The sequence below is a fragment of the Pteronotus mesoamericanus genome, unplaced genomic scaffold (assembly GCF_021234165.1).
Source record: "Pteronotus mesoamericanus isolate MK-2021 breed Mesoamerican mustached bat unplaced genomic scaffold, CSHL_Meso_final contig_40, whole genome shotgun sequence".
Lineage (NCBI taxonomy): Eukaryota > Metazoa > Chordata > Mammalia > Chiroptera > Mormoopidae > Pteronotus > Pteronotus mesoamericanus.
The window spans coordinates 15,011,653-15,034,519 of record NW_026555150.1 but is presented as its reverse complement, the minus strand read 5'-3'; the positions used below and the strand labels follow the sequence as shown (position 1 = coordinate 15,034,519).

Here is a 22,867-nt window from a genome sequence, read left to right as displayed (position 1 = left end):
TTCCCTGACCGGGAATCAAACTCACAACCTTTGGGTTACAGAATGATGCTCCAACCAACTGAGCCACACCAGCAGAGCATTAAAAAGGCATTTTTGAGAATCAGAAAGTGTTTAACATGAACCAGTTATTAGATGACTTTAAGAAATGACTTAATTTTGTTGGATATAATGATGGCACTGTGATTATGTAAGAAAAAAAGTCCTCAGAAATTCATACTGAGTTCTTACTGGTAAAAAGATATAAGGGGTTAAATTTAAAGCACTCTCCTCCAATTACTATGTTGAATAGAAATGGTGAAAGTGGACACCCTTGTCTTGTTTCTGACCCTAAGGGGAAAGCCTTTGTTTTTGCCTGTTATATATGATATTGGCTGTAGGTTTCTCATATATGGCCTTTATTATGTTGAGGTATGCTAACTCCAATCTTACTTTGCTGAGTAAAAAAAAAAAGTGTTTTTTATCATAAATGGGTTCTGTATTTTGCCAAATGCTTTTTCAGCATCTATTCAATGATCATGTGGTTTTTGTATTTCATTTTGTTTATGTGATGTATTACGTTTATTGATTTCCAAATATTGTACCATCTTTGCATCCCTGGGATGAATCCCACTTGATCATGGTGGATGATCTTTTTAATGTATTGCTGGATCTGGCTTGCCAATATTTTGTTGAGGATTTTAGCATCTATGTTCATCAGCGATACTGGCCTGTAGTTTTCTTTCTTTGTTGTGTCTTTACCTGGTTTTGGAATTAGGATAATACTGGCCTAAAAAAAATTAGTTTGGGAGTCTCATCTTCTTGAATTTTTTGGAAGAGTTAGAGAATGATCAGGGTTAGCTCTTTCCTATATGTTTTGTAAAATTCTCTTGTGAAGTTGTCTGGGCCAGGGCTGTTGTGTGCCAGGAGTTTTTTTATTGCTGCTTCAATGTCACTAGCTGTTATCGGTCTATTCAGACTTTCTACTTGTTCCTGATTCAGTTTTGGAAGATTATATGTTTCTAGAAATGTGTCCATTTTTCCCAGGTTGTCAATTTCTTGGTATATAGTTATTCATAGTAACTTCTGACAATCCTTTGTATTTCTGTGGTATTAGTTGTAATTTCTCCTCTTTCATTTCCAATTTTCTTTATTTGGGTCCTCTTATTTTCTTGATGAGTCTGGTTAAAAACTCATCAATTTTGTTTATCTTTTCAAAGAATCAGCTCCTGGATTTATTGATCTTTTGTTCTTTTAGTCTCTGTCATTTCATTCTGCTCTGATCTTATTTCCTTCCTTCTACTCACTCAGAGCTTTATTGTTGTTCCTATAGTTCTTATAGATGTAGGGTTAGCTTCTTTATTTGCAATTTTTCTATCTTTTTTACACAGGCCTGTACTGCTATAAACTTCCCTCTCAGGATTGCTTTTGCCATGTCCCATTGGTTTTAGGTTATTGTGAGTCCATTCTCATTTGTATCCAGAAACTTTTTTGATTTCTTCCTTGATCTCATTGTTGACCCATTCATTGTTTAATACCATGTTATTCAGTTTCCATAAATTTGAATGTTTTTGAGTTTTTTTTCCTTGAGGTTGGTTTATAGTTTCAAGGCATTGTAATCTGATAAAACGTTTATATGATTTCAGTTTTCTTGAATTTGTTGAGGCTTGTTTTGTGTCCTGCCATGTGGTCTATCTTTGAAAATGTTCCATGTGCATTTGAAAAGAATGTACATTTTGCTTCTTTGGGTTGAAAGGTTCTGTACATATCAATTAAGTCCATTTGATCTAGAATGTTGTTCAGTGCCACAGTATCTTTGTTTATTCTTTGTTTGGAAGATCTGTCCATTGTTGACAGTGGGTTGTTAAAATACCCTACTATAAGTATGTGGCTGTCTATATCTTTCTTATAATCTCTTAAGATTTTCCTTACAGCCCTGGGTGGTGTGCCTCAGTGGATTGAGTGCTGGCCTGTGAACCAAAGAGTTGACAGTTCAATTCCCATTCAGGGCACACACTTGGGTTGCAGGCCAAGTCCTCAGTAAGGGGCATATGAGAGGCAACCACACAATGATGTTTCTTTCTCTCTCTCCCTTCCTTGCCCTGTCTAAAAATAAATAGATAAAATCCCTTTTTTAAGAAAGGAAAGAATTCTTACCTTAAAAAAAAACTTTCTTTACATATTTGGGTGCTCCTGTGTTGCCTGCATATATGTTTACAATGGTTTTATCTTCTTGATGGATTCTCCCCTTAAGTATTATGAAGTGTCATTCTCTGTCTCTTTTTATGGCTTTTGTTTTGAAATCTACTTTGTCTGGTATAAGTATTGCTACCTTGGTGATCAGAGAAGAAAAAGAAATAAAAGGCATCCAAATTGGAAAGAAGGAAGTAAAACTGTCATTGTTTGCAGATGACATGATAGTGTACATAGAAAACCCTATAGGCTCCACCAAAAAACTACTTGACCTAGTAAGTGAAGCTGAAGGAATTTTTGTACACCAACAATGAAATATCATAAACAGAAGTTAATGAAAAAATCTCATTTACTATAACAACAGGTATAACAATGTACTTAGGAATAAACTGAACCAAAGGAGGGAAAAGACCTGTACTCAGAAAACTACAGAACGCTGAAGAAATTAAGACACAAATAAGTGGAAGCATATACCGTGTTCGTGCATTGGAAAAATTAACATCATCAAAATGTCCATACTACCCAAAGCAGTCTATAGATTCAATGCAATCCTTATTAAAATACCAATGACATATTTCACAGATACAGAACAAATATTTCAAAAATTTATATGGAATGAAAAATGACTCCAAATAGCCTCAGCAATTTGAGAGAGACAAAAAAAGTAGGAGGGATCACAATGCCTGACATCAAACTGTATTACAAGGCCACTGTAATCAAAACAGTCTGGTACTGGCATAAGAACAGACACATAGATCAGTGGAAAAGAACAGAGAGCCTAGAGATAAACCCGTGTCTCTATGGTCAATTAATATTTGATAAAGGGAGCAGGAGCATAAAATGGAGTAAAAATAGCCTCTTCAATAAATGGTGTTGGGAGATCTGGATAGGTACATGCGGAAAGAAAGAAAAAGAAAGAAAGAAAGAAAGAAAGAAAGAAAGAAAGAAAGAAAGAAAGAAAGAAAGAAAGAAAGAAAGAAAGAAAGAAAGAAAGGAAGGAAGGAAGGAAGGAAGGAAGAAAGAAAGGAAGAAAGAAAGAAAGGAAGAAAGGAAGAAAGAAAGAAAGGAAGGAAGGAAGGAAGGAAGGAAGGAAGAAAGGAAGAAAGAAAGAAAGAAAGAAAGAAAAAGAAAGTAAGAAAGAAAGAAAGGAAGGAAGGAAGAAAGAAAGGAAGAAAGTAAGAAAGAAAGAAAGAAAGAAAGAAAGGAAGAAAGGAAGGAAGGAAGAAAGTAAGAAAGAAAGAAAGGAAGGAAGAAAGGAAGAAAGGAAGAAAGAAAGAAAGGAAGGAAGGAAGGAAGGAAGGAAGTAAGAAAGAAAGAAAGAAAGAAAGGAAGGAAGAAAGGAAAGAAGAAAGAAAGGAAGAAAGAAAGGAAGAAAGAAAGAAAGAAAGAAAGAAAGGAAGAAAGGAAGAAAGGAAGAAAGAAAGAAAGGAAGGAAGGAAGAAAGAAAGGAAGAAAGAAAGAAAGAAAGAAAGAAAGAAAGAAAGAAAGAAAGAAAGAAAGAAAGAAACTAGACCATGAACTTAACACTATAAAATAAACTCAAGATGAATAAAGAACTTAAATATAAGTCATAACACCATAAAAGTCCTAGAAGGAAACACAGGCAGGACAAGTTCAGATAGCCCACAAAGCAATATTTTCACCGATATATCTCTTAGGGCAAAGGATATAAAGAAAAGAATAAACAAATGGTACTACATCAAATTAACGCACTTCATGGCTAAAGAAAACACCAACGGAATGAAAAGGGAAACAACCACATGGGAAAACATATTTGCCGATGATATCTCTGACAAGGGTTTGATCTCCAAACTCTATAAAGAACTCGTATGACTTAACACCAGGAAGACAAAAAAATCCAATTTAAAAATAGGCAAAGGGCCTGAACAGACACTTCTCCAAGGAGGACATACACAGGGCCCGGAGACATATGAAAAGGTGCTCAACACCAGTAGCCATCAGAGGGATACCAATTAAAAGCACAGTGAGATACCAATTTACAACAGTCATAATTGCCATCATTAACAAATCAACAAACAAAAAGTGATAGTAAGGATGTGGAGAAAAGGGAATCTATGCACTGTTGGTGGGAATGCTGACTGGTGCAGCCACTGTGGAAAACAGTATGGAATTTCCTGAAAAAGCTAAAAATGAATCTGCATTTTGATCCACTGATCCCACTGCTGGTTTTATACCCTAAGAATCCTAAAATACCAATTCAATAGAACCTGTGCATCGCAATGTTCATAGCAGCACAATTTACAATAGCCAAGTGCTGGAAACAGCCTAAGTGCTTATCAGTAAATGAGTGGATCAAAAAACTGTGGTACATTTACACAATGGAATACCAGGCAGCAGACAGAAGGAACTCCTACCCTTCGTGAGCGCATGGATGAAACTGGAGAGTATTATGCTAAGTGAAATAAGCTCAGAAGTGAAAGTCAAATACCATATAATCTCACCTATAAAAGGAACCTAATCAACAAAATAAATGAGCAAAATGGAAACAGAGGCATGTAAACAGGGAATAGACTGACAAGACCAGAGGGGAGGAGTGAGCAGAATTATGGGGGGAGAGAGGGGGAAGGGTCTAGTTAAGGAACATGTATAAAGGACCCATGGGCATGGATAGCTGGGTGGGGATTGACTGTGGAAGTGGGGGGATGGATAGGGTGGGGGAGAGCAATGGGGGAAAATGGGGACAACAGTAATTGAATAACAATTAAAAATTAAAAGCATTCCCCTCCCTCCCCCCAAATAGAAGATGATAGATTAAAAATGATGAATAAAATGTGGATAATAGTTAAAGCTGGAGATTCAGCACATGAGGTTCTATTTTTATCTTTGAGTTTTTTAAATATAGTGTGCCAGGCACTGTGCATACACTAATCCCTTTCATCCTCACAGTAATCCTATGAGGTAGCTGTTATTACTTCCCCGATTTTACTGAAAAATGAAATAAAATGAAACAAATGTCTTTATTAATGTTATTAGAGTGAAAGTCCAAAATGTAATGAAATTGAACCAGACATTTTTTTACAAAAAAGGTTAAATTCAATAGTTAAAAAGAAGTCATGATTAAAGAATGCATGTGAAGTATGCAACTTTATATATCTATCAGACCACTACACTGCTGAAAGTAATTCTTAATTTTCCATTCAATCAGTATGCAGATTGAAAGTTAATGTTACTTCTATTTTCCATTTCATTCATTTTCTACTTGTGTTTCAGTTTAAATGTTTATAATATATATTCTGTCAGTATGGAAATAAATTGCTTTACAATTTATATTACTAACCTCTTAAATTAATATTGACTTCAAGTTTCACTATAAAATAGCAAAATGTAATCAATTTTCAAATATTGGTCTAATTTATGGGAAGGAAAGAAACAAATTGCACAGATAAACCAGAGGTCACATTACCTTCTAGGTTCTTTCATTAAGAATTTCTAAGGAGGTGGAAGAGGGTATAGGAGGCATAAATGGTATTGGAAAAAATAATATAAAATAAAAAATTTCTAAATAGTTACATACTCACAAAGAAAAACCGTAAAGGAATGTTTTATCTCCTAAAAAGTAAAGTGGTCTTTGTATCCTATTTTCTTGCTAGTGGATTATAAGCCAGCCCTCAGGGAAGACATGGTGTGAGAGGGAGACAGAGAAAGGAAACAGGTGTTGGAGTACTAAAAACTAGGGTCACAAGATACTCTGGCTTTTGTCCAGCCAAAGCAGGGAAAGGGTAGCTAGAAAAGAATCCAGTAATTTTGGGTTAATCTTGGCTTTGACTATCACTAACTTTGGACATTGGGTAAATTACTAAACTTCTCCCATCTTTAGTTTCTTACCTTGTTGTGAGATGAAATGAGATCACAGTTACAAGCAAACAAAAGTCTGCTTATAGAAAAAGAGGAAAAAAAGAAAGAAAAAATGTCTTCTTGTAGTTGGGTCATAACTATCTCACCACCTATAGTGGGTGGAGTGGTGATTTGATCTTTAGAGTTTGGTAGCTAATCCTTGAGTAATTAAAATATTTAATTCTGTATTAGGCTTTTGCTAATATACACCTACACACTTGAGCATGCACATGCACTCACGCATACACCTGCACAAAACATAAGCCAGTAAGATACAATGTGTCCTTGAACTCAGATCACTAAGAAATGAACAAAAAAGAATAGCAAAAAGGCCATGTTATTTGTAACAAAAAAAATTAGTCATCTGAGGGTTTCAAAAAAGCATAACTATGTTTATTATGAACCTAAAATTAATTTTTATACATAGCATTTTTTTTTCAGATCTCTGAATGAAGCTCTATTCAAGGTAAAAGAGTATGCAGTCTCTCTGGAAACTTCAATTTATTAAAATAGATAATAACCCCCCAAAATATAGGACTCTTTAGTTTTGTCTTTTTTTTTTTTTTGAGAAGCCATCCTGGAATTAAAAAGTTATTCACATGTGACCTCACTTAGAATTTCTGAACTGTAGGAGTTTTTTGAAGAAAAAAAAAAATTTTTTTAATGAACAGATGTCAGTTTTAAAAAATTTTTATTTATTGACTTTAGAGAGAGAGAAGAAGGGGGGAGAGAAAGACAAACATTGACTTGTTCCATTTATTTATGTACTCATTGGCTTATTCTTGTATGTGCCCTGACAGGTGATAGAACCCACAACCTTGGTATAGCAAGACACTGATGATGTTTTAACCAATTGAGCTACCTGGCCAGGGAAACAGCTATTAGTTATGAAAGTCTTATTTTTTAAACATTTTAATTTCTTACAAGTTTTTTTTTATTGTTTAAATACATTTGTTTCCATTTTTTCACCACCACTTTCCCTTGCCCCACTCACCCTCACCTCCTACCCTCAATCCTTCCCCACATTGGCTTTGTCCATGGGTCCTTTATACATGTTCCTTCACTTGACCTTTCCCCTTCTTTTCTCTGTTATCCCCTCCCCCCTCCCCTCTTTTTACTGTTGGTTTTTTTTCTTTCAATGTTGCTGGTTATATTTTTCTTGCTTGTTTGTTTTGTTGATTAGGTTCCACTTATAGGTGAGATCATATGGTATTTGTCTTTCTCCCTCTGGCTTATTTTGCTTAGCATAATACTCTCCAGTCCCATCTATGCTGTCGTGAAGGGTGGTAGCTCTTATTTCTTTTGCTGCATAGTATTCCATTGTGTAAATGTACCATAGTTTTTTTTATCCACTCATTTATTGATAGGTACTTTAAAAATGGAACTGCCTTTTGATCCAGCGATCCCACTGCTGGGATTATACCCTAAGAATCCTGAAACACCAATTCAAAAGAACCTATGCACCGCACAGTTCATAGCAGCACAACTTACGATAACCAAGTGCTGGAAACAGCCTAAGTGTCCATCAGTAAATAAGTGGATCAATGAACATGTATGAATGACCCATGGACATGGATACAGGGTGGATATTGACTGTATGAATGGGGAGTGGGCAGGGCAGGGAAGAGCAATGAGGGAAAATTGGGACAACAGTAATAGAACAACAATAAAAAAGAAAGAAAAAAATGAATAGTCAGAAGAGTTGGAAGTGAATTCTATAATGTGAAACACGTTGTCTCTTGTGTGCTATGTTGTAAACAGATGAATAAACTGAATTTTTACTTTAGAAACAAAAAAATATAATACATTCCAAGTGTCTTTCCATGTTACAATTAACCTGCACTGTGACTGATGCGGCTCAGTTCGCTGGGTGTTGTCCCGCAAAGGGAAGGGTAGCATGTTCGATTCCATGACTGGGTTGCAAGTTTTGTCCTGATCGGGGTGCATACAAGAGGCAGCCTATCAATGTTTCTTTTTCACATCGATGTTTCTCTCCTTCTCTTTCTCCCTCTCTTCCCCCCTCTCTAAAAAATAGATAAATAAAATCTTTAAAAAATATACCTCCTACATTATTTTTAAAGGCTGAATAGTATACTTTAGGGTGCACTGTAATAAGAAATATTCATTATGTGCCAGCCATGTCTTAATTCACTTTATTATTCTCAGAATAACTCTACAAAATAAACATTCTTATTGTCTCCATTTTAAAGATTAGAAAACTGAGGACCAGATAAATTAAGCAACTTGCCCAAGGTTGTATAGCTAGAAATTGCTATAACTGGGACTCAAACACAAATAATGAAGACTCAGCCATTTAACCTATTTCCCACTGTTGGACACTAACACTGTTGCCACATTTTTGCTTGGTCTTTTAAGTAATGCTGGGATAACCTTTAAGCTAATCTTTGCATATATTCTTAATGAGTTCTTTAGGAAAAATTCATAGAGTTGAAGTTTCTAGGTCGCCAGGGTGTTGATACACACTGCCAAACTGCCCTCCAGAAAGCTTATTCAAATTTACTTTCAAGAAGTGTATGAGAATATCAATTTCTTTATAACGCTCCAATATTAGGTATTATTGCTAGTTTAAAAATACTTGTATGCCCATTCTTAAGGAATGCTGTAAAGATAGTCTACTTTCCAAAGCAAGCAGAAACTGTTGTGATTTATCCAGTTTTGGAATAATTTCCTCCAGTGCCTCCCTTTATTAGCATTGAACACTGAGAAGTTGTGGCATGGCATGCACCAAATCTGAAGAAGTTAGATTTAGACACACCTTCAAACAAGCAGAATTTTAATGCAGTTAACTCATGTTACTTATGTTCATATCATCACCATTCAAAAGCTTAATTGATTTTATACTTTCAGTCATATCTGAATATATATATATATTATATAATCACACACACCTACATATACACTCTATATACAGAAATTATGATCCTTTAGCTGTATTACAATATGAGTAAATGAGTAGGTAGGAGATTTGTTTAATGAACAATTCTAATTCTTTTTCCCAACGTAACATTAGTTCATTTGTAGTTTGAATGAAAACGGGGCTCTGTAATAAATCTGACAATTTCATTGACTGAAAGTAATCTCACAGAGTGATGTAATCAGAAACTCCTAACTGGGAAGGTCATGGTGGGTAGTCTTGCCCCAGGCCTGTAATAGGTTTATCTTTATCTTAAGAAAGCCCTGTCCGTTATTCTTGTGCATCTACTGTTAAGAGATCTTTGAAACGCCAAGAGTAATCTTCTTTTCCAGAACCCTCAGAGGTGTAACCACCCTCAAGGGAGTACATAATCTTGTTTAATCTTCCTTATTTCCCTCCTTAAGTCTAAATGTATAAAAAGAACTGCTAAACTCATTTGCCCCAGCATTTAAGATCTTGCTTCCCAGCACATCATCAGTTTGGCTCAAATAAATAAACTCTTAACATTCTCTATAGGTTTGGATGTTTCTTATATTGACAGTGTGTTGGGAAATGCCCTGCCTGGTTTCAGGAGCTGTAACCCTGCCAACAGGCTGGAGGGCCCCAAGACTGGAAATAATCAGGAGGCCTTCCAGAAACAGGCTCCTGAGGAGACATGGCCTGTCCACACCCCCACTTCCAGCTTCCGGTTTGCCTTGTGATGGTCCTTGCCAATGATGGGTAAGACCCCTCAGGGGAGGAGCAACCTAAGCCAGACATTGACTGATTATAGGCAGCAGACAAGAAATTGGCGGACACGGAGAAGGGGCAAAGAGGCCCCTGCACCTCTCTGCTTGGCTTGGACATCGCCGGAGTACTCATTATAGCCGAGAAGCAGTCTCCTTATCTCTTGGTGGTTCCCTCCCCCCACCTGGCTCAGGCTTGAAACAGTGCAGGAAAACAGCCCTAAATCAGACCTGCGGGTCCTGGGGAAATCAGGCCTAAAAGTAAATTCATTAGAGTGTGTTTTGTTCTTCCCTCAGATCTCTGCCCAGTTCATGCTGCGAAGGACATTTACATTATTTATACCCCTTACCCTATATCGTTAGGATATTGACATTATTTACACTCCTCACCCTATATCTGTAAGGCACCTTTATGTCTACTTTCCCCTTATCTATAGTCTCTATTGTTGATACTAATTTCCTCTCGGACCCATGTAAATCAGTGTATTCCCGTCACTTGTCTTCTTAAAAGCATCACATATTCTCTGTGAAACTAAACATACTGATGTAATGAGATAACGTATGCATTCCTGTTACCTAGCCCCACTGATAAGATTTTCAATAAAGGCTTTAGAACAAAGGGTGATGGCGCCTTATCCACTAGAGGGATGTGCTATGGCCTTCTCCACTGAGAGAAGTGACCCCACCTGATCTCCCGGCAAACAGAGAAGTGTTTGCGACCATTTGTGTTTATACCCCTCATCTGCAACAACCCCAGGGTGGGCTCTGCGAGATTCAGAGCCCTGCTCCCATCTCAGCTGGCCCCACTTGGTTTCCCTCAGGTTCAGGGAGCACTGCGCTCTCTGCAGCTCTCCCCCTCATTGGCATGCTCCATCTAGCCACTGCGCAGTACGACAGCAGTGGGGAAAAATAATTGAATACCATTCTACAAAGAGAAAAATGTTCAGTTCTAAGATTAAGTTCTAAGATTAGGAGGAAAATATTTAAAATATTTTAAAATGGGTTCCAATCGATAACATTTCATTTAAATATGTTCTACATGTTCTACCATATTAAAAAATCATATGAGAAGTTTATGAATAATTAATTGTATGTCAACAAATTAGATAAGCTAGACCAGTGATTTTCAATGGGGATGCCACAAGATGCACATTGTGCTGCAAGAATTTTTAAAACAATGCAATACATGACTATTTATTCAGGGGCACTGACCTCTTTTTCCTAATATTGTCGAATAAAAAAATGACAACAGCCAACACAACAATAATTGTCCAGTGTGGATGAATCAAAATTATACCTATTTTTGTCAGATAAAAAAATATATTTTTTGTTTTGCCACAGAATTTTAGTAATTAGTTTATGTGTGTCATGAGATGAAAATGGTTGAAAATTGCTGATCTATATGAAATAGGACAAATTTGTTAAAAACACAGATTACCAAATTGACTCAAGAAGAAAGAGAAAAATCTCAATAGACCTGTAATGAGTATTGTAAAAAACTAAATCTACTGTATTTTGCTGTGTATAATGCACACTTCTTTACCCAAATTTTTGAGGGAAAAATAAGGATGCACATTTAACATGGGTAGTACTTGTTCCGTATTTATATAAATGTTTTTAATTCTTTTATTCATGCTTTTGTATTAAAAATGTGACTCTAGAAAGCAATAATGCTATCCACATGCAGTATAATACCTTGGAGCACGATAAACCAGGGGTGTCCAACCTGTGGCCCACAGGCTGCATGTGGCACAGGATGGCTATGACTGCAGCCCAACATAAAATCATAAATGTACTTAAAACCTTTTTTTTTGCTCACCAGTGTTTGTTAGTGTTTGTCTATTTAATGTGTGGCCCATGATAACTCTTCTTCTTCCAGTGTAGCCCAGAGATGCCAAAAGATTGGAAGCCCCTGCTGGTTTTGTTTCTAAATATAAATAAATATAAAATTGAATTAAAAATTAAAATGAAATATTTTTTTTCTGAAAGTTCAGGCCAATAACATGGGTGTGCAGTAGATACGGGAGTCATTACCCATGGCAAAATGCAGTATTTCCAAAACCTCCCAACAAAGAAAGTCTAAGATCAGATGACTTCACTGGTGAATTCTAGCAAACATTTAAAGAATAAACTCCAGTCCTCCTCAAATGCTTCCTAAAATAGAAGAGGAGGAACATTTTCTATCATATATTAGGAGATCAGCATTACCCAGACACCAAAGCCAGGAAAGATACCACAAGCAAAGAAAAATACATACCAATATCCCTTATAAATATAGATGGAAAAATCCTCAACAAACCAAGTCCAATAGTACAGCCATCCCCAACCTTTTTGGCACCAGAGACTGGATTTGTGGAAGACCAGGGGACAGGAGGTGGAGCTTAGGTGAATTTTGCTTGCCACCTGGTTCCTAACAGGCTGCATGCAGACTGGTACTGCCCCCCCCCCCGTTCCCGGGGTTTGGGGACCCCTGCAATAGCACATTAAAACGATGATACACCAGGACCAAGAGGGATTTATCTCAGGAATGCAAAGGTGGTTCAACATAAGAAAATCAATATAATACATCATATTAACAGAATCGAGGGGGAAAAAGACATGATAATCTCAATAGATGCAGAAAAACTATTTGACACAATTTGACATCCTTTAATGATAATACAGTGAGTAGCAAGTGGAAAGATTTCATTCTTTTTGTTGCTATAAAGGCACTTTCCCAACATGATGAAGGGCATTTGCTAAAACCTACATCTAACATTATATTCAATGATGAAAGACTGAGACCTTTCCACCAATAATCATAAATATGTATGCTTTTTGAAATGAGAGAGGTGGTGGTTGAACAACACTGTGAATGCACTAAATGCCCTGAATTATGTACTTTAAAATTGTTAAATGTTTAAAATGTTATATGAATTTCATTTCAATAAAAGATTCCTATATGAATCATTTACTCACTTTGGCTTACTAATCCATTAGCATTTTCCCTATATTTACAGGATAATTAGTAGATAACAGCTATAATTTAGAGACTGCCTTATAACACCATCAAAAACAAACTGTATTTTCAATTCAAGATAAATTTGAGGTAAAATTCAAACTAAAACCCTGAAAATTACTCTTGGGAGAGCCTGAAAATTTTCTTGTCAAAATTAAAATTTTCTTTTAAAATTTGGAAGCCAGGGGGAATCAAGAGGGTGGAGGAGTGAGTGGAAGTCACACTGAGCTCCTCCCAGGACAAACCAGGAATTACAACTAAATTGTGGAGAAATCACCTGGAACAAACAACTGAACAATAGCAAGACGGGAGCCTTGTAACCTCGGAGACAGAAGAAGCAACTTCAGCTCAATCTAACTGGTAAGGAGTGTGGTACAAACCTGACAGGGTGGGCAGGGCGCCCACGGGTGGCAGCACCAGAAGGATAGTGAAACCGCCAGATGGATCCCCCTGAGAAGAGCGAGGCCTAAACCAAAAGCAGGGATCTCTAGCCCACAGCACCAGAACCCAAAGTGTACACAGAAAATAGCCAGCTGCAACGGCAGGGTTGCTCTCTGCCAGAGAAGGGCGGCTGGAGACGCAAAGAGCCTTCTATAGGGCCAAAGCATAAATTTTTATATGCAACCACTTACCCTGGGCTCCGGCAATGGCGGGGGGCAGAGTGGGCTAGAGACACCTGAGAAGCGACTGGGGAAGGAGGCTTTGGGGAGAAAACTGAGAGAGTAGCCAGCGGGATCTCAGTGCTGATTCATCCCCCATGTGGCAGCAGCAGGTCTTGCTCAGGTAGAGACCACGCCCCTGAGTGGCACTAGCAGCAAAGGACCCAGTAGTTCCGCCCCCCAGGTGGTATTCCACCCCGCCCTGTGCTGTCAAAGAGGCCTGCTGAGTGCAGAGTGGCAGCCACAGACAGTGGATCCCTGGCTAAAGGGGGCCCAGAGAAGTCTGGCGACACTTGAGGAGAGACTGGGGACGGAGGCTCTGGGGAGAGAACAGAGAAAGTAACCAGCGGACTCCTCCCGAATATGGCAGCAACGTGAAAGAACCCAATAACCCAGATCCCAGGAGGGACTCCACCCCGCCTTGAGCTGTATAAGGTGGCCTGCTGAGTGCAGAGTGAATAGATTAACAGCTGAAGGAGACAGCCACAAACATTAGATTACAGGAAGTCTTGAACAGATTGCCTAAGGTCAGACAGTGTTAACATATGACATCATCAGAGGCAGATCCGGAAAGGAGAAACAGCAGTCTCCAACTATAGAAGTTCATACCACAAAGTCAGGAGTCAAGACAGATCAACTTAAGAATCAGAAGCAAAAGAGGAGTCTCACAAATAATGGGAAAACAAAGAAATACACTCCACTTGAAGGGAAAGGAGGAATCCCACAAAGAGAACTAAATGAAATAGTGGCAAGCAAAACTATCAGACATTGAGTTCCAAACAAGGGTTCTAAGGAAGCTCAATGAGCTCAGTGAGCTCAGGGAGAATTACCAAAAACTACAGGAAAACTATGAGGAACTTACTGCAAACTATATCAGCATAAGAAAGGACATAAAAACTACCAATTAGAGACAAGAGGAAATGAATAACACAATTTCTGAATTGAAGAACACAGTAGAAGGATCACAGGCAGGCTAGATGAAGCTGAGGACCGAATCAGCGACTTGGAGGAGAAGGTAGAAAAAAGCTCCCAGAAAGAGCAAGAAAATGAAAAAAGACTAAAAAAGCTTGAAGAGGCATTGAGGGAAATGCAGGACAACCTGAAAAGTAATAATATCCATATAATAGGGATACCAGAAGGAGAAGAGGATGAGGAAGGGATAAAGAGCCTGTTTGAAAAAGTAATGATGGAAAACTTCATGTAATGATGTAACTTTTCCATTGGAGGAAAGTTACACAAGTCCAGGAAGCACAGAGGTCCCAATCAAGAGGAACCCAATGAGGCCCACTCGAAGACACATCATCATTAAAATGGAAAATATCAAAGACAAACAGAGAATCCTAAAGCAAGCAAGGGAGAAAGGGTAGTAACATATAAGGAGCCCCCCAATATGGCTAGCATCTTACTTCTCAACAGAAACACTGCAAGCCAGAAGAGACTGGCAAGAAATATTCCAAGTCATGAAAAGCAAAGGTCTGCAACCAAGACTGCTCTACCCAGCAAGGTTCTCAATTAAAATGGGAGGCGAAATAAGGAGTTTCCTAGACAAAAGAAGGCTAAAAGAATACACCTTCACCAAAGCAGCACTGCAAAATATGCTAAAGGGACTGCTTTAAGATGAAGAAAAAATTTCTATAAATACCCAGTTCCTTTCAGAGTTGCCAATACTTGATATTCCCAATATTTTTAATACTCATTAATCTGATTGTGACAATGATGTTATTTTAATTGTTCCTTTACTATTTGTTGAAACTAAACCTGTTTTTGTATATTTCTTACCTATTTATATTTTTTTAAAAGCTTTAAATGACTTTTTGGTATTCTTTATCCATTTATTGATTAAAGGTTTGTAGAACTTCTTTCCCAAAAAAACCCCAAAAAACCTATTAACCATGTTTTAGATGTATTGCAAATACTTTTCTATTCTATTCCTTGTACTTTAATTTTTTATATGTATAATACTATATAGTTAAATGTTTAATATAGTCATATTGTCAATATTTACCTTATAGCTTCTGGGTTTGAATATTTTACTTCAGGTCATGAAAAATATTAGCTCTATTATCTTCTAAAACTCCTTAGATTCTATATATTGATTTTTAACTCACCTGAATATTTCTTGTATAATGTGTGAAATAGGGCTCTATATTTGTTTTCTTTCAAGTAAAGTGGTCCATGCACCTATTTGTTGAATAAGCCTTATTTTACTCATTGATTTAAAATATCAACTTAATCATATATTATATTCTTAGACAGATATATACGTTTGTCTCTAGAATGTTTGGTATATTTTACTGATCTACTTGATTATTTCTGTGCTGGTGTCATGTTGTTTTAATTGCTGTGACTTTATAATGGTTTTAAATTTTTAAATATTTTATAATTACCTTTGACATTTAAAAAATAAATTAAATCAATCTGCATTTAAGAAAGAAAAAAATTGGAAATATATATATATATATCTATCTCAATGTTAAATCCATATGAGATTTAAAAGTATATTCTACTGAAGTTTCAGCAAAATAATCATAACTATAGTCAACATGTTTATTTGGCCTCCAGTAATGTTTAGAGCAGTGTTTCTCAAAATGTGAGCCAGTCAGAAATTCAAACTCTCATACCTTACCGCAGACCTCCTGAATCAGAAACTTAGGAGTTGAGGGCCAGTAGCCTGTTTTAATAAGACTTCCAGGTGCACACTCAAGTTTGAGGACCTCTGGTTAAGGCCAAGATCACAATCTTGGCCAGTGAGGCTGCTATAAGCATTTTCTTACCAGTTTGTGTCATAATTTTGTACTGTTTCTTCTAGTTCTTAATGTGTCAGCTTGGAACACCTGTAAATGATCACTAAAAAGAAAAAGAAAACATTTGTCATTTAAAATCCATTACAAACTTTTTTAAAGAAATAAGATTTCAAATACTTAAAACAGCAATGACATTAATCTAAATGGCTTCTTTGTGGAGACAGCTATGCAAATGTAGAAATTAAAACACACTTATATGCATGCACACATATATAAACAAAGCCTTAGTTGGCTGAGCCTAGCTAAACAAGTATCTGTGTAAGGTAAGGAATTCTCAAGCATGCCCCTTTACCTCTAATCATGCTACCAAGAATAAATATAATTTATTGTGGCCTTGGAAATACATCATTTTCTGTTTAAACCTGTAACTGATATAAATTTATGATTGGAGTTGCAATGCGCCAGTATCAATTCCCTCTCAACTCCCAAATTTTCAGGAGGGATAACCAATAGCAGGTGTTGATAGAACTGAGATTTTCACAAATGTGTTACCTTTGGCTTACTCATTGCTTAGTTTTTTAAATTAGTTACACACATTTCAAACACTGAGAGACTTCACATAAATAATCACGATTAAAGATTTCTGGCTTCTGTTGTAAATTTGCAAGATTTTGTCATACTGAGCCACATTCCCATGTGGCAACAATGGACTGAAGCTGAGTAGCTACTGCCCACTGAAGACGGTGTGTGTGTCCTCAGTTTTTATGGTGCCCACCATACTGACCTTAGCCCTATTTGGGACCCTGAAAAAGTTATCTTTTCTTTCTTATTCTTTTTGTTATAACTCATAATTTTCAAACAGTTTAATACTCAAAGAAGTTGCAAAAAGAATATAAAAGTTTCCTGTGTACCTCTCATCTACCCTAGTAAGAAATCAACTTTATCATTTTCTTTTTTGCCCCCTAAATCCAATCATGTGCCAGGCCTTTTAGGTTTCACCTCTATGATCTCACTTACATCCGTCTTTTTCTTTTCAGTCTCCTGCTAAAAACCAGTTCAAAGCCATTTTACTTTTCCATAGGCCCTGCAATAGTTTAATTGGTCGCTTTACCTCTGTTCTTTCCCTACTATCTCTCTAATAGACCACCTTCTTAATGAACAGCTTGCTCTCCTGTTCACAACTTTGAGTGACTCTGCATCACCTGCCAAATTCAGTTACCTTTTTCACCATGACATTCAAAGCCTTCCATAATTTAGCTTAAGACTTTTGGATTTCATGGACTAGTAAAATTTCATAATAAAATCTTGGCACGAGCATATAGTGCCTACCATTTTCTTTACCTAAAAAATGTTATTAAAAAGAAACGTCACCAGCTACCACCACCATCGTTTCACTTATAAAAGGACATGTTCATAGTGTGGACAATATCAGAGTGAAATAGAGCCCTATCCAGGAAAGAACGATTGACAATTACTTAACAACATATTTAATTATATTGTACTTAATTTTTTAAAAACATGGATTGGTGAAAACGTCACCTGAGATCAGCAATAATCAGCAGATGAACATTTGGGAGCCAGTGATGCAGGCAGAGTTGACTGGCTATCTAGAATACACCGATGCTTTTCTGCCTATGAGCCTGTTCCATATACTTCGAACGTTGTCCAGTTCTCCAGGCCCCCCTCATCTAGTCTGCACCCTGTCAATCCACTAGGCTCCCTATCACATGCTACCTCACCAAGAACCTTTTCCTTACCCCTCATAAATTCTGCTGTAATTTCTAATTCCTTTCTTTGAATTTCTCTAGTCCTGTCTTTTCCTCCATAAGCCCAGGTCTAACTCTACCATACATTTAAGTCCTTTGTACATTTATTTTTCCTATTAAATTAAAAGCTGGTTGAGCCTTGAGATATTTTTTGCAGTGTGGTGATTTGCATATAATAGGCAATAACTCGATATTTTATGAGAGGATATATATATTTATGCGTCTTTTACTTCCTTTCACAGTCATGTTCCCTAGAAGAACAGGAATATATTCTAGCAGTAACTTAGAAGGAAATAGGGGGACACTAATGGGTTACATATTTCAACTATCTTTTGTGTGGAAGAGGAAGTAATTCTTAAAGCTGGCAATTATAGTCTCCCCTAAATTTTTGTCTGCTAATTTTATTTAATAAAACAATAACTGAAAGAAATTGAGGCAGCATATACTCAATTGGTACAAGTCACTGAACATTCAAATTCATAAAATTTTAGGTGATATCTACAATTAAGTTAAGTGTTATACTACTTACAACTTGGAAAAGATGAAGGTAATATAACTAGATAGATGTTAATGATCCACATCAAATGATCAGTAAGCAGCTCTGTCTAAACCACAATATATTTATGTCAATTATATTCCCCAATCATTCCTAATAGCCACTATTCTTCTTCCAGGTTTGTAAGAGTCTACTAAACCAGATGGTTGGCAAACTTTTTCTACAAAGAGCCAGATAGTAAGTACTTTGGGCTTTGTGAACTATGCAATCCCTGTTGCAACTACTCAACTCTGCCATTTTAGTGGGAAAGTGGCAATAAGGAAATATATGGGCATGGCTACATTCCAATAAAACTTTATTTATAAAACCAAGTGGCAGGGTGAATTTGGTCTAAGGGCAGTAGTTTAACTTTCAAACAGAATTGATGCAGTGATAATTTAAATGCAGGGGTATTTAAATTTAGAAGTACTGTATTTTGTCATGTATAATGCGCATTTTTTTGCCCAAATTTTTGAGGGAAAAATAAAGATGCACATAATACATGGGTAGTACTAATTTTGTATCTATATAAATGTTTTCTAATTCTTTTATTTATGCCTATGCATTAAAAGTGTAACTCTAGAAAGCAATAACGATATCCATATGCAAAATAATACCCTGGAATACAAGAATCAGTTTTGTTTCTAAATATAAATTTAAAAAATTGAGTTAAAAATTAAAATCAAACCTGTTTTTTTTTTTTCCTGAGAGTTTGGGCCAAAAACGTGGATGTGCATTATACACGGCAAAATATGGCATTTAAAGTGAAAATGCACTGGCAGAAATCTCTAATTTTAATAAGAGCCGGAGAAGTAGAAGAAAAAAACTACTTTTAAATAAAGTCAGTGACACCGTAGTGAACTTAGTGAACTAGAGGGCTAAAGAGTATAAAGAACCAAGAGGTTCAAAACTTTTGACACTGGTATTTCTATTAATACAAGATATACACAAAACAATGTGGTGATGTCTTAAAAACAGTAACATGTGTATTAAAGAGTGGACATTTATAGAACAGATTCTGTAAATGCTGGTGTAAGAGAGAGTAAGTCTTTATATACAGGAAATATAAGCAAAATTGGAAAATTACTTGAAAGAATTTCAACAATATTTAGCGATTTGTGAAACAGGCAAAGCAACAAGAATTAGAGGCCCATCTAAGGAAGGTGAGAAAAGTAAGCAGTGTACATGTGCAACTGAAAAGAACTAAGGTGAAAATGAATTCAACTAAGGCTCAATGTAATTCTACTCTAACCTTTTCTTCCTTCCATGTAACTTCACTGAGCACACCCTAAACTTGCCACAATGGTATAAAATATGCCAATAGGCCATTTGAACAAGTTTCCCAACCTCAGGCATGTCATGTATCATTGCTATATTACTTCTTTTTCATGAACAAGAGGCTCTGGACTTGGTCCACTTTGAGGTTTCTTTACCTTTGACTCCTTCTAGATAAAGATGCAATTGCTGCATATCCTTCCATAAAAATTTCACTTCATGCATCCGGGTCTTAAGCTACAGAATTTGCTACAGAATTTGACACTGCAGCTATGCTGTCATTATGATAAAAATAAAAATTTCAAGTATTTTTCAGAACAAAGTATGAAGGGATAACTAAGATCTCTCTCTTTGTTTCTAGGACTTTGGGGGTTGGGGAAGTGTCCTGCCCTCACCCCTCTAGCCCTGCTCCAGTACTTAATATATTAAACAGAATCCATATGTTCCTTCAAGTATATATCATCCATCAACTATCTGCAACTTGTTTTTTTTTTTTCATTTCATAAGGCTTCCAGGAAAACCAACATTCTCTCCAATGCTTTCTTCTACTAGCAGAGTGAGTCCATAACAATTAATTTATTTGCACAACAGGGTTAGAGTAATATACTTAATTTATAGGATGTTCTTGTTCTCAGCACAACATGCAGCGCTGCCCTCATCCTTTATTTTTCTATCTGCTTATTAAAAATGGTACTCTATTATATTTTGGTCAGTCTTAGTTTGCTTTTCATATTAGAACCATATATTCTCCCTTACCTCAAATGACCAGAAAGCTGCATTTGTTTAAAGTTAATAAGCTTAGATGTTGACTGGTAGTGGACAAAGCACTAGCTTAGGAATCAGGAGACAAAGGTTCTTAGTACTGGCTATACTCCAATGCCATTTTGGAGATTTATGGATCTCAGTTTCCTCATATATTAAACAAGGAATGTAGATCTGGTCTCTGAGTTCATGTCTAACAGTTGTGATTTACAATTATCAATTAGTATGATGCCAGCAAAAGGTGAGAAGCAAAGTTAATAACATATGTAGTGAATACATTTTTGACATTTTTATAATATTGAGACAACTTTGTGACACTAAGATGTGAGATTTCACTTTAAAATTCTATTTTAAGAAATAAGCTTGAACCCTGGCTTATGTGGCTCAGTGGATTGAGCACTAGCCTGCGAACCAAAAAGTCACTGGTTTGATTCCCAGTCAGGGCACATGCCTGGGTTGCGGGACAGGTGCCTGACAGGAGGCACGCGAGAGGCAACCACACATTGATGTTTCTCTCCCTCTTTCTCCCTCCCCCACCCTCTCTAAAAATAAATAAATAAAATCTTTTTTTTTTTTAAAGAAATAAGCTTGAGTAATGCCAGATCTTTGGATATGTGCAGGAAGTACAGTTAACGATCAGTTAGAGCAGTGTTTCTAAATTATATTTTTTCATTATCAGCTCTCTAAGGAACCTTTTTATGCATCCCCCGCAACTGCACTCCCTTGAAAATCCCCATGAAATTTCCATATGTATGTATATCTGTGCTTTACACATAAAAAGTTTCTTTTTTTTTAACACACACCCAAGAACAAAGTGATGGGCAATATCAGCCACTGAGAATGCAAAACTTAGGACATCAACTTTCCGTGGTTCTTAGATTTTTGGTTCAAACAAAAGCTAGGTATAAAAAAGGCCCAAGCGTATTTCCCTGCCAATCATTTCCATTTGCTGGAGGCGAAGTTCGGAGGTGACAAAGCAGCTGAAAGAATGGTAAAAATTACAGTCATCACAGACGATGTGGAGGCAACTATGGGGAGTGCTGTCTCTTCAAAGGAGTGGATGAGATGAGGTGAAGTTAGAAAAAGTCATGCTCCACATCAACTGGTGGATGCTTTTGGATGCTGGTGGACTGTTATAAAAGGAGGTTCAGATTCATTTATGTGTCAAGGTTCACATAGATGCATGGTGGGTGTGCGCTCTTCCCATGACCAGCCTTCCTCACGCCCTTCTAGGCTGAGGGTGGGAGCTTAGAACAACAGGAACAAAGGAGATAGTTGCAGAACCTCTATGAATAAAAGGATGGGAATGTTTTTGGAACTTACTTTCTCCAACTCTTGCTATCCACCCCTCTGCTTGACTCCTCCAGTCACTGAATCCTGTTCACCCAAGTTTACTGATCAAAGGGGCACTTTTGGATCTTCTCAGGATGTTGCCATCTGTGGTGATGGAACTTGGCATAAGTATTACGTCTAGTTCGATTTTCTCCTGTGCCATATCCATATTGAGGAAGAAGCTATTGCTTAGCTCTTTGATGTCAAGGTTTTCTGGCTCCCGTTCACATAGGGAGCAAGGGGAAAAAATAGAAGAGGAGGAAGCTATTGGACGACAGAGCTGCTCATTTTACAGCCCTACGAGCCCTAACACCAGCCGGAAATAAGTGGGTTGGGACTGGCTCCGAACCGACTCTCCTCCCCCGCAAACTCGGGGCTACTAATGCTGGGATCTTCCACTTCCAAGCCTATAATGAAAATGAGGAATTTCTCTTAATCACGGCCGCAATTCCTTCTTTTGTATTTCTCTCAATCAAGGGAAAACCAGGTAAGCCTTTTGGGCTAAAGCAAAGACCACAACCTGCTACGTTGGTGCGTCAGTTGGGCGCCGCCCTTTTGCGCACGTGCTCAGTGTCCCGCCCATCGGCGTTTGCTTACTATGCAAGCAATGAGCATTATAATTGGCACCTTTGGCAGTTTGGCCAGGGGCGTGGGCGCAGGAGCACTCAGGGAGTTGCCGCCTTTTAAATATTTATATTCATCCTCCCTCCTTCCCTCCTTCCCTGCTTCCATTCACATGTATTTATTTAGCGAAGCTCGGTCTTCTGTTCTCTTTCTTACACAGATTTAGCATGGTCGTTCCTTTGCTCCTCTGTTAACCCTGGAATGGTTTCGTTAACAATTTTCTCAGTTTTGGTTAACACATCAACCCCTTATGACTGAGGCTCACAAGCCTGTTAAATCCCGTGACGAATGTTTCCATCTTGTTTCAGCAGACACACTACATCTTTGTAACTTTAAACAGCTGAAGCCTGGTCGGGGCGGGGAACCTAAACCACTCCTAAGTGCTTAGAGGCCACATGCTCCCAAAGGGTCTTGGTAAGTCGCTAACCGAAATGAATCAATTGCGCAGACAAAACATTGTTTTGTGTGTAGTTTCGTTATTTTTTTAC

At 37.2% G+C, this 22,867-nt stretch overlaps 1 pseudogene; it reads right to left on the bottom strand.

Moving 5' to 3' along the window:
* Positions 1-21,918, bottom strand: part of LOC129073348 (PABIR family member 1-like) — a 38,933-nt pseudogene extending 17,015 nt beyond the window's left edge.
* Between the last annotated feature and the right edge of the window lie 949 nt (positions 21,919-22,867).